Here is a 12513-nt window from a genome sequence, read left to right as displayed (position 1 = left end):
ATTCTAGAAAGGATGGCTACGTCACCATTGCTTGTCCTCGAGTTTGTCTCGATGTAAGCGTACGCCTCTCCTTCTACAGCAGACTGGGGTCCAGTATGCCGAGTGTGTGGTATTACCAGTCTGTAAATACCATACCACACTAATAGAATATCAAATGGGGTAATCAAGTGGACAGGGCTAGTGTAACATTTGGAAATATTAAAAAATAAAAACGCCAATTATTCAAAATGTATCTCTTATATTTCGTTTTTACAAAATGTGTCAATGGACAATGCTTTATAAACAATACCTGTGGAAATGTCCAGTTGAAATTGTCCGATGTATCCTGTTCCAGGAAGCAGTCAGCGCCATATTCAAATGTACATCTGTACGGAATAGTGGCCACAACTGTCAATTGAAACACACATTATTCAAAGCAGCAATTAAATGAAAATAAGTGACCGATCTTTAGCCAGCTGAGACTTCCTTTCAAGAGAGCATAGAGACCGTCGACCAACTCCAAGGTAATACTGTCAACCGAAGTGTACAGTTATTAGCTTCTTTTGAAGTAATCAAAGTACCAGATTATACATGCTCATATACACATCTTTTGTCAAACACAAAATCTTCAAACATTGTCAGGTGACGACAGAGATAGTAAACCCTGGAATACCGAGGGTAAGCTACCATACGAGCTATTTACAATACAAATTTTACACTACATTGAACTGCCTTTTTCATACCCCAGTGGTGAAGAGATTTCTACCCCACTGAACATTTATATCTGCACTTCCGATGAAGGACAATCGATATCACATTCGAACTCGAGCTCAGCCTTTTTGCACGTTCTGAATTTTGATCTAAAATCATTGCGTTATATTTCTATGACTGTGGATATTTCAAAATGTTTTTTTTCACAGTGCAACAAGTTTAACAAAGTTTTTGACAAAGTAATATAGAAATATCCATGTCGATTTATTGATAATTCCTGTTTTTTTAATCACGTATTTGCAGTTTTTTTTTATCATTTTGGAGAAAATTACGTGGGCAGAGAAAGGATCATTCCCTACCTAAGTAGGACTCGGATAGAGGTTTCTCTGTCCTACCTTCAAGGTAGGGAAGATCCTATCAATCTTTCTCTAGCAAAACGCGGGGTAACCCTTTCAAAAAATGATGTATCTTTATTTACATGGAATGTTACATCGTGTATATTTGTTTGTATTTTTTAATTTCAGTTTGGATTCTGAAAGAAAAGAAGCAAAGTAAAGTTAGACTGTTATCCGTTAATCAATTGCAAACCTCACCTGTTTTGATGAAGACAGCGAAATTGAATATCGTTACGTTTTGTTAATTCTTTGGAACACTATATTTTGTTTAGTTTTCAAGTGCACATTCAAAGCACAGATCATTAAAAATCATCTGAGAATTTTACTCTCGATAATATTCTACTGATACCAATTCTTCAGTTGCATTCACATTTTGCTACGGTTTTATTTCAATGTGTTAGATTAGTAGTAAAATATAAGACTTAAACGGTTAATTAATTTATTCAAAGCAAAATAATAATAATTTGTTTTGGTTATCCTAAAATCATTGTAAACATTAACAGTCTCATATTTTATACACACAGTATCAGAAGTATACGGTCACATGGATTCAGATCATATAAATTCTCCTTCATGACTTTAAAAGGTGGTTCCCATAATACTGAAATGGGAACGGCTAAAAGTAAAGTTAGACAGTTAATCATTCGAATTACGCACTTTTAACGTATTCAGACAAATCATACAAATTTGACATAACATTCGATAACATATCAGAAAAGCAAACAAAAATCAACCGTGTCCCCAGGTGGAAATAATTATCCCTGATTATTGTACAATGCATATGTACTAATTTTAGCGGAAGTTTTATTTGATCGCATTTCGAGTTGTCTTTAAAGCACGCATTCATACACAGCGCTAAATTCTATCAAATGTTCTTTCGGTATGCTTAACCGAACTACACTAATTTATATCCCCCTAATAAGTAACAATTTACATTACTTCCGTATTTTCGGTAATATTTGATTGTGCTAAAATTGGCAAGTTTACAATATTTAGCCACGTTTTCTTCGGTATATGGCATCTGTTTTATTCCGCAAGTAGTTTAGGCGGGGGTTTTGACCAATCCAAATTTAGTACACGTGCACTGCCTGGTTAAGTTTACATAGGTCATATAATAACCGACTTAATTCTAACATCACGGCGATGATATTTCCATCGACGGATATAATGTAAACGTGTGCTACTCTCTAAGGAAACGTGGTCATTTAAAGGATAATTGAGAGACCTGGGACCGAAAATGACAAAATTCAGCATAACAAAAATTCTATCTTATGAATAAGACACGACCAGAAAGTGAAGAAGAAAACAGAAATAGATATCGTAAATAAAACAACATACCTTTCGTGCAGAAGAGTAGAATACAAATGATCTTGTAGATATGTTCTAGTTGGTTATTTCCCATATTGCTATGGGCTGTCACAGGCTCGGTTGCCTGTGCGCCAATGAGGTATATACACCAGGTACTCAATCAAAATACAGCGTAACTAATTTTAATAAATATATATTGATTTTCCGTGTTTGTTGTTACAATATTTGTATCCAAATCAAACAACTATATTAGTAGTAGATATGTTTAAAATGAATTAGATAACATTAATTCAATGCATACAAGAACGTGTATATACCATCTTTTAATAAAGAAAATCACTAATTTTGAGTAGTATGTAAATGAGATTCTCTCATACGTATGGATGTAGTATGTATTCGTCTATCTAGTCCAATTACATAGTTACACATACAATACACAAATGGATTGCTGATGAGAACTGCTTTGTTATCTCTTCGCGGCCTTTTCTTTTTTCCTAGAACCCCTGTATACGAGACAGAGACAATTGGAGGACTTTTAAATTTTCTTAGTTATTCGTTAGTTTACTCAACCATACTCCCAGAAAAACCTAAAACCCCTAAAACAATTCCTGCGCCCATTGTGTTTTGAACATTCTAGGAATAATCCAATTTGCATATTTTATTTGAGAGGGAACCGTTGAAGTTTTATATTTGGTTACTGTACAGCTGGGTCTATTTTATGAAAGTTATGAAAGAAAACAATGTGTAATTAATAACACCTGGGGGAGGTTGGAGGTGGAGGGGGTCAAACGTGTCTTGGTATTCGAAGTAAATATGGCGTCGAAAGTTCCGCTTCGAGAATTTAAAGTCCCATTATAATTTTATGAATGCTCTACAAACTAAACATCGATGATCCTTATGAATTTATCTTTACTTAATTTTGTTCAAATATGTACAGTTTTATATGTACAAAAATGCATATTAAATATATATATATATCTAGAACACGTAAATGTGTATGTCTGAAAATAGCCTATGTGCCCGTACGTACCCGGATGATCACCAGGTAAATCCAACCGACACCACGAGGAAATTTAGAACATGTTCAGATTTATTCAATGTTTTACAATGTTCATCCTTATAAAACTGGTTCTTTTTTCCCCAACATAAAACACACAATACTTTAGTAGAAACTATATACTCCATTCTAAAGACTTTAAACACACACTTGTACGCAAAAGCTACTAAAGAGCGAAGTATTGGTAAGCATAGAATAGCCCTCAGTTACTTCTTAATCGAGCGTGTGTACCCGCTTCCCTCTTACCTGTGTAGAGAGCATTGTATGATCTCGTGCAAAACTCTTTGTTTAATACTTCCTTATTCACAAGTAATTGACTTTCCATGGATAACTTCCTAACTGTTTTCATATGACCAATCTCTGATAATAGTTTTTGAAGGATTTGGAGATTTTAAGTAGGATTTTAATTAATGTTTAAAGAGACTCATTTACAAAAACGACGGAAATAACATGACAATGCATTAGCGTCGTCCGTCAACATCTATCAGATGATAAACATACCTTGGGTCAAAGGTTATACAAAGCGGTTCTCATGTGTGGACTGTGGCACCAACAGAGCGTAACAACGGGATTCCTTGGTATTCCCCCATCATTGCTACAATCCAGATTAACTACGGCATTTTTAATTAAGAAATATCGCCATACGGATATCAACTCTATCATTTGGTATTTTTTTACGATTAAATATATTACGAAAACATAATTTAATTTTAACGTGAGTGAAAAATCACTCATATCTCGCGTAAGCCTTATAAATATTGTCTTTCGGTGACAATATGGTTTTAGGTTTTTTTTAGTTTTAGTTTAGTTTTACTGTTCGTTAACAACTTATCTAAGAAAAACCCGCGGTTTTTAGGCAAAAGCAGCCCCTCAGATCCACACGTGGCTTCATTTGTCCCAATGTGCTGCTATTGATAGTTACAAACATGTATATTGATGTCAAAACAAATTTTGATGTACGCATGCGTATACGTGGGCACTATTGGATTTCGTATGATGTGTGTTTAACTGTAGCTGTGTGATGCAGATATTTGATAGTGAATTATTAATTGTTGAAATCAATATCTATGATATTGCTCTATAACAACTACGTACATTACATGCACCATGATTTGTGATTTTCATGATTTTACAGGTAAACAAATGTACTCATGGTATTTTTGATAAAACATAATAGTGTGTCCTATTGTTTCATTCATGAAATATTTTACACATCTTGATGTCCCTACTTTAAATTACTATCAATGCTATAGTATGATAGATTCAATTTTCCTTATATATATGGCAAGGTTAAACAAGTATAACATGTTAAACATGTTAGTTAGTAAAATAACAATGTAATGTATACATGTATCAATTGTTGTGTATTTAACTAACTTTCTAAGTTTTTAAAGAATAATATTAAATGATTTCACTGCTCAAATTTCCCTTAAAGGACAAAGCTGTACTGTATAAAATATGCCTTTATAATAACAGTGGATACTCTGAAAGTGTACCATTTGTTTCATTTAATATATTGAAAAATTTAAATAAAACGAAGCAATTATTACATCCTACGATTAAACATATATTTACCAGTATGAAGGAATATTATCAGATTACGAAACCGGAAAACGGTTGGTGTCCCGATTTAGTCTCTGTCATTTAGACACTTATGTACAGTAGTTGCATCAGTATACTGGGTTAAAGAGCTGTTGTGACTAAGACATATTATTTTAAAGCATCTTGGGTTACATTCTTTATTTCCGGAGTTCATGTTTATGTTTTGTGAAGTTTATTTGTGCGTTAAAAGATTGTGTGAATGTGACAGTTTACCTGGCTGATGGTAAGTCTCTTGACCAATTTCTCATGATTTTGTTCGTTATTTTTTTTTGTATCTACCACTTTTTTCTATACCCCTTCTTTCCCCTTTCTCCCCTGTTTTTCTTTACTGACAGATATAGTTTACCACGTATACCACTGTTATCATCGGTTACTGTAAGAGGCAAGCATGACAACATGATTTGTACTTTTGTCTTCAATATCAGTTGAGGGGATTAAGTTACTAACAGCAAACTGTCAGGGATTATCAGACAAGCTCAAGCGTAAGGATGTATTTGCTTATTTACGAGAGAAAAAATATAATATTTATTGTGTTCAAGAATACTCATTTTACCAAAGAAAGAGAAATTTTTAATACGTGACGAATGGGGTTATAACTGTCATTTCAATTCTTTTAAATCCAATTCAAGGGGTGTTGCAGTGCTGATAAATAATAATTTTGATTACAAAGTGAAAAGGGAAAAGAATGACTCGTCTGGTAATTTTTTGGCATTAGACATGGAAGTTGAAGGAGAGAATATAACATTAATCAATATTTATGGTCCAAATTCTAATTGCCCTGACTTTTTTGGGAAAATTGAGGATATTGTCTCTGAGTTTAATAATGATAAATATATTATCTGTGGTGATTTTAACTTGGTTCTTGACCCTAGTATTGATTATGATCAAAGTTATAAAAAAATTTAATAATTCAAAGGCAAGAGATAAAGTTTATAGCATTAATAGAAAAGTTGGATTTGGTTGATGTTTTTAGAGAACAGCATAATAAATTGAAGCGTTATACATGGCGAAAACATTCACCTGTAAAAACAATCTAGACTAGACTTTTTTCTTGTTTCTCGGAACTTATTGCCAAGTGTTTCTGATGCTAGTATTGATGCAGGTTATAGGTCTGACCACTCTTTTCCAAAACTTATTTTAAAAATTAATGATTTCAAAAAGGGTAAAGGGCTTTGGAAATTTAATAACTCTTTATTACATGATCAAGAATATTTAAATTTGGTGAATAATACAATAAATGCTGTAAAATTACAATACTGTCTTCCTATATATAATTTAGATTCTATTGATAATATTCCAGATAGTAACCTTCAATTTGTAATAAATGATCAACTTTTTCTTGAGACACTCCTAATGGAAATAAGGGGCAAATCAATTTCTTATTCATCCTATAAAAAGAAACAAAGTTTGTTGAGAGAAAACAATCTTAGAGATGATATAAGTAAACTTGAAAACCATAACACAGTTGATACAGAGGAATTGAATAGAAAACAAAAGGAATTAGAAAAAGTTCGGTTGGAAAAACTTAAGGGTAGTGTAATTCGGGCCAAAGCGTTATGGATAGAGGAGGGAGAAAAACCTACACAGTATTTTTTCAATTTAGAAAACAGAAATTTTGTATCAAAAGTCATTCCGAAACTTGAGAAGGAAAATGGGGAGTTTATTACTAATCAATATGAAATTCTTAGTGAAGTAAAGACCTTCTATGAACAATTATACTCTGTCGACAATGACATAGTAGTAAAGTAAATTTAGATGAATTTTTAGATGGTTTTGAAGTTTCAAAATTAAAGGATACAGAATCTTTAAGTTTGGAAGGGCTAATAACATATGAGGAGGCATCAGTAACTCTTAAAAATATGAAACATAATAAAAGTCCCGGGTCAGACGGGTACACATCAGAGTTTTTCAAATGTTTCTGGAAAAAATTAGGATTTTTTTGTTGTCAGATCTATTAATCATGGTTACTTAAATGGTCAGCTTTCAATTACACAACGTCAGGGCATTATTACCTGCATTCCAAAGCCAAACAAATCAAAATATTTCATTAAAAACTGGCGTCCCATTTCTTTATTAAATATTGTTTATAAAATTGCCTCTGGAACAATAGCTAACAGACTTAAAAATATTTTGGATAAAATTATAAATTCAGATCAGACTGGTTTTATTTCTGGCAGATATTTAGGGAAAACACTAGATTAGTTTATGACATCATGCAATACACTGAGGAATTTGATATCCCTGGAATGCTGTTAATTCTTGATTTTGAAAAAGCTTTTGACTCAGTGTCCTGGAAATTTATAGATGAAACTCTTAAATATTTTAATTTTGGAAACAGTATTAGGAATTGGATAAAAGTTTTACATTGTAATGCTAGCTCTGCAATTAATCAGGGAGGTAATTTGTCTTCTTTTTTTAATATTATGCGCGGTTGTCGTCAAGGCGATCCAATTGCCCCTTATATATTTATTATCTGTGCAGAAGTTTTAGCCATTCGTATTAGAAATAACAGAGATATTGTTGGTATAAATGTAGAAAATTGTAATATTTTAAATTCTCAATATGCTGATGATACATCCTTAATACTTGATGGTACCGAAAATTCATTAAGGGCTGCAGTTATGGAATTAAATAATTATGCAAAAAATTCAGGACTTAAAATTAATACAGGAAATCTCAGGTTATTTGGATTGGTAGTAAAAAGTATAGCAGTGATACACTAATGCCAGGCTTGAACTTGCAATGGGGGGGTTACTAAATTTACACTTCTAGGTATTGAATTTCATGTCGATCTTCACAAAATACCAAAATTGAACTATGATAAAAAAATAATTAAACTCAAAAATCTATTGCAGACATGGAACAGAAGGAAAATTTCACCAATTGGTAGAATCTGTATTATAAAATCTCTTTTGATCTCGCAATTAAATCATCTTTTTATCTCGCTTCCAAATCCGGATGAAGGTTTTGTAAAACAGCTCAACAGTATTCTTTTTACTATCTATGGAATAGTGGTTCAGATAAAGTTAAGAGAGATGTAATTATACAAAGTTATATGGATGGAGGCTTAAAAAATGATCAATCTCACAGCTTTTATAGATTCATTAAAAATTGGGTGGATAAGGAGAATATTTAGATCTAATGGTAAATGGCGTATGATTCTAAACTCTAAAGTTAATTTTCCATCATTTGGCGAATTTTGGAAGTGAATACTTAGTAAGATTTTGACAAATTGTAGAAATGCTTTCTGGAAAGATGTTTTTACAGCATGGTACAAATTAAGATCAAAGGGGAACCAGTTAAAAGCAGAAGAATACTCTGTATTCAAAATTCCGATTTGGTACAACAAAAATATTATTGTTGGAAACAAAACTGTTTGTTACATATCTTGGTTTAGAAAGGGAATCATTAACCATACAAGACTTATTAAAAAGTGTTTCTCTCCATATTCTTTCTTTACGTATGATGAATTCTGTAATATTTATGGTGCGATAAGTAATTATCTTCAGTATCATGGACTTATATCGTAGCATTAAAAAGTATCTGAAAAAATGTACATGTACCAAATGAAAAATTATTTTACCCAATTATTCTTTTAGCCTTGAATTACTATTGAAAAATAACCGTGGAGTCCAAGATTTTTACAGAGTTCTAGTTAAAATGATACGGCTATAACTGCGCCCAGCATAAATGGAGAACCTCTTTTGACTATGCTCAAGAAATGTGGAAACAAATATACAATATACCTTCATTTCTACTAATCTATACTAAAACTTCAATGGCTTCAGTTCAGAATTTCCCATCATATTCTAACAATCTAATACATATCTTTGTAAAATTGTGTCTTTCAAATAATCCTCACTGTATGTTATGTGCATTAGAAAGGGAGACAATCAACTACATCTTTTTTGGGAATGCTCTGAAGTTATTTTTTTTTGGATATTTCTTTTTATTCCTTTGGCTTTATTAATGAACACTATGCTTTTGGGAACAATGTAAAATCATAATAAACATGTTTTTTCCAAGTGTCATGCTTGCACTATGTTTATATTTGTAATAGAGCTGTGATGTGATTCATTTCTCTGTCTCCTATCCATCCCCCCTTTTTTTCCTCTCTATCTTTATGTTACAATTGTTCCTTTCATACCTTTATCCCCCTTTACCTTCTTCATCTCCCCATCTGTTTTTTTTCTTACCCCCTGCCCCTCTTCTTCCATAAATAATAATAAAAACACAATGTAAACAATTATAATGTGTACGAGAGAAAATGCCAGAACGGATGATATGGAGTATATCAAATGTAGTCTTTGTTTAAAACATTGTTTGGATAAAATAAAACTTAAAAAAAAAAATATGTCTACAACAATGTAAAATCATAATAAACTGTCTATAAGGGTATATGTCTAATTATGTCATTTTTCCCCTATTTTCATACGTGGCATTTAATATTATGATTTATCTCTTGCAATTTAGCACGGTACTATATAAGATCAGTTATGTAAGTTAAAAGTGCATTCTCTCCTCCTACCCTCTCCTCCTCAGCCCTGTCTCTATATCTCTTTCTTCTCAAATCTTCTCCACCATTTGCTTCTCTTCCCTGCACATCTTCTATATTCCTTCTCTCATCTGCCTTTTTCTCTTTTATAAAAAAATGTAGGCAATGCTATTAGATAAAAAAAACTTTGTATGTGAATGAGTGGATGAATGTTTGCGACACTATGTAATTATTGTATTTGTTATAAAGCATAGCAATGAAATTTCTTTGAAAATAGAATTTAAAAAAATGTTTAAGGTACACAATGCATAAGTTCGGCGGCTCGGGTAGGAACGGAATCATCCTCGATATTCGAGGGGTTATTGTTACTGACGTTAAATCCACCCCTGGACTTTATCATAGCGAAACTTAAGACAGTAAACACACAGGTAAATTGATCCTTTGATGTACAGTATATCAAAAGAATCGAATAACGGTACACCGAGGTTGACGGTGTGGCTTTGAAGTTGGGCGTCGCTCTCTCTGCAATCTTCAAAGGAAATAGTTGCAGGCCTATGATTGGTTATTTTTTTCTCCTGGGCAGCCTTCAGTTTCACTATGACCTAGTCCAGTGGTGGATATAACAACATAATGTGTTGCATACACCTTATTTCGTGGTGAGATAGGGGGCGTGGAAATAAATCATTAAGATAAGATATCAGATGAAATAAAGAAAAGGTTCATCCTGAGTTTATTTGCGCTTAATCTGGAGAGAAATCATTACAAGTTAAAAAAATGATGTTAAATGAAGACAATATAAGTTAGTCCACTGCCTTTAAATTTTAGGGGCAACATCATATACCCGATCATTACTATATGGCGCACACGAGTCAGTTTTGCTTGGTGTTTCAGAGAGACAACGAAATTGATCTGTTTTTTTAGTTTAAATCTTTATTCCGTGTCTTAATTGGCTACATATGTATAAGATAAATGCAGGTTAGGAACTTCAGCTTTCCAATGTACGTCTCTCATCTCTGGAGTGGAATATCATCCCTCAAAGACAATATACAGAATTATAAGTAGAATGGAATCTCATTTTATCACCATATACGCAAACGTCGTCTGTGACTTGAGAACTGAAACAATAAATCAATATTAAATTAATAAGGGGAAATGATCGAATAACTAACCATTCATGAATCATGTGAAATGATAAAAATCGAAAATTAAAGTCATTCCTTTCCTGCTTGAGAGCCATACATTAGGGCATTGTACAATCTTACGTGACTCCACCCTTTTTGCAAATAATTGCAGTGGAATTATCGATGCTATGCATACATATAGATAATTATGTATAATTCCAACAATGCAACCTACATCTTACATCTAGATGCTTTGTCCATTGTTTCCTGGACCGAACAATGGTCTATTACATTTTCTGTTATAACGGTGATACTTCAAATACTAGTATGCAAGACACATCACACCGAATTCGGTGGTGTCTACGACTACGCATACTGACGAATGCGTACACCAGTTAAAAAGGTCCCGAGTGAAAGTATTAATGTATAAGTTATTTTACATGATTCTGTCTATTAAACGGCATTTTAGACACCATACATGTATTTGTTTCACATACTAAATTACACCTGCGGATACCAACACTTCTTGTAATAAATAAAGAGGCAACATATTGATCTATTCTATCAACTCAAGTTTGTGTAAACTTATTTGGAATAAGAAAACAAGCTTAAATCATATACTACTCCCTTTCCCAGGTACATATAGGTACACAATTAGGTGATGAACTGACGCTATATTTGAGGAAGATCACTTCATAATTAGTTTAACAACTGTTATCGGATGTACTCAGGGCAGGCGGACCATTGACGAAAGGTGAATAGACAAAAAAACGTGTTTGCTGGCTAAATAGTAAATAACAACATAAAACTATCACAAATACACTCATTTCAACCAGGTCTATATTTACCTGCTTTATTAAAATATTTTCGAAACGTAACAATTACTTGATATCGATTCCTTTGTTCAGAATACAATTGTAAAATGTTTTGTTTAGTGTTCATTGTTTAGCTATTGTCTATCGCATGTGTCACTATTTAATACTATTCTGTATTAATAATGTAATAAGGAAACAGCGGGAAAATATAGTAAACAAATAAATGTGTATCACAAACCATCAACAACTGTTGCTATTCGTTGATTGTTGACAAAATGTGATATAATCTGACGCTTTATAGATTTTTGTATGAAATTAAATATATGATATCTATTAATTCCCAGATTGGAGTAACTTGCAATTTTCACTGATAATAATCAAGCATGCATCGTATTGATCAAATGAACCAAACACCGTTTATTTTTATCCCATTGTCTATGATGGTGATGATTACTGATATGGGTTATTGTTTCAGCCTTCCCGCAATTAATCTTTAATTAGTTAAAACTGGTCTGTGATTGACTTTCCACTCCGGAAATTGAATAGCACAGAAATCTGACACTTTGTGGTTAGACGTGTGACGCTAGGCATGTACGTATTATTTTGGTATTTTTAACTAATTTATGATATAGTGTCAATCAAATAGAAGGACATTTACGCCGCAATCTTGAATATCAAAATGACTGTCGTTCGAAATTGACAACTTTCAATATATCTACTTTGAAATAAATTCAACGTCACATTTCTAGGTCTTAATAAGCCTTATTGAACTGTATTGCAGATAAAATGACATTAAAATTGGACGCCAGGTGTCCTTAGACTATCCACATAATGAGCTATTACTAAGCGAAGTGGAAATGGTTTACTATGTATATCTGAGAAAAAAAGAGAACTTTAATGAAATTATTTTCAATAATGTTTAACCTAAAAAGTCAAATATCAAACTATTAAATTACAAGATGGCTACAACATCATTTATACAGTATGTAGAAATATATGTTTGGATCACAGGACAGACAATCTTAATATT

At 32.5% G+C, this 12513-nt stretch overlaps 1 protein-coding gene across 1 annotated transcript in view; it reads right to left on the bottom strand.

The window, feature by feature from the left end:
• The window catches only part of LOC138331842 (MAM and LDL-receptor class A domain-containing protein 1-like), an 89212-nt gene that overhangs the window by 35501 nt on the left and 41198 nt on the right, over positions 1-12513 (bottom strand). The window lies entirely within an intron of this gene.

Source organism: Argopecten irradians, chromosome 9, assembly GCF_041381155.1.
Source record: "Argopecten irradians isolate NY chromosome 9, Ai_NY, whole genome shotgun sequence".
Taxonomy (NCBI): Eukaryota; Metazoa; Mollusca; class Bivalvia; order Pectinida; family Pectinidae; genus Argopecten; species Argopecten irradians.
Note: the sequence above shows the minus strand (reverse complement) of the source record. Positions and strands in the feature narration are given on the sequence as shown.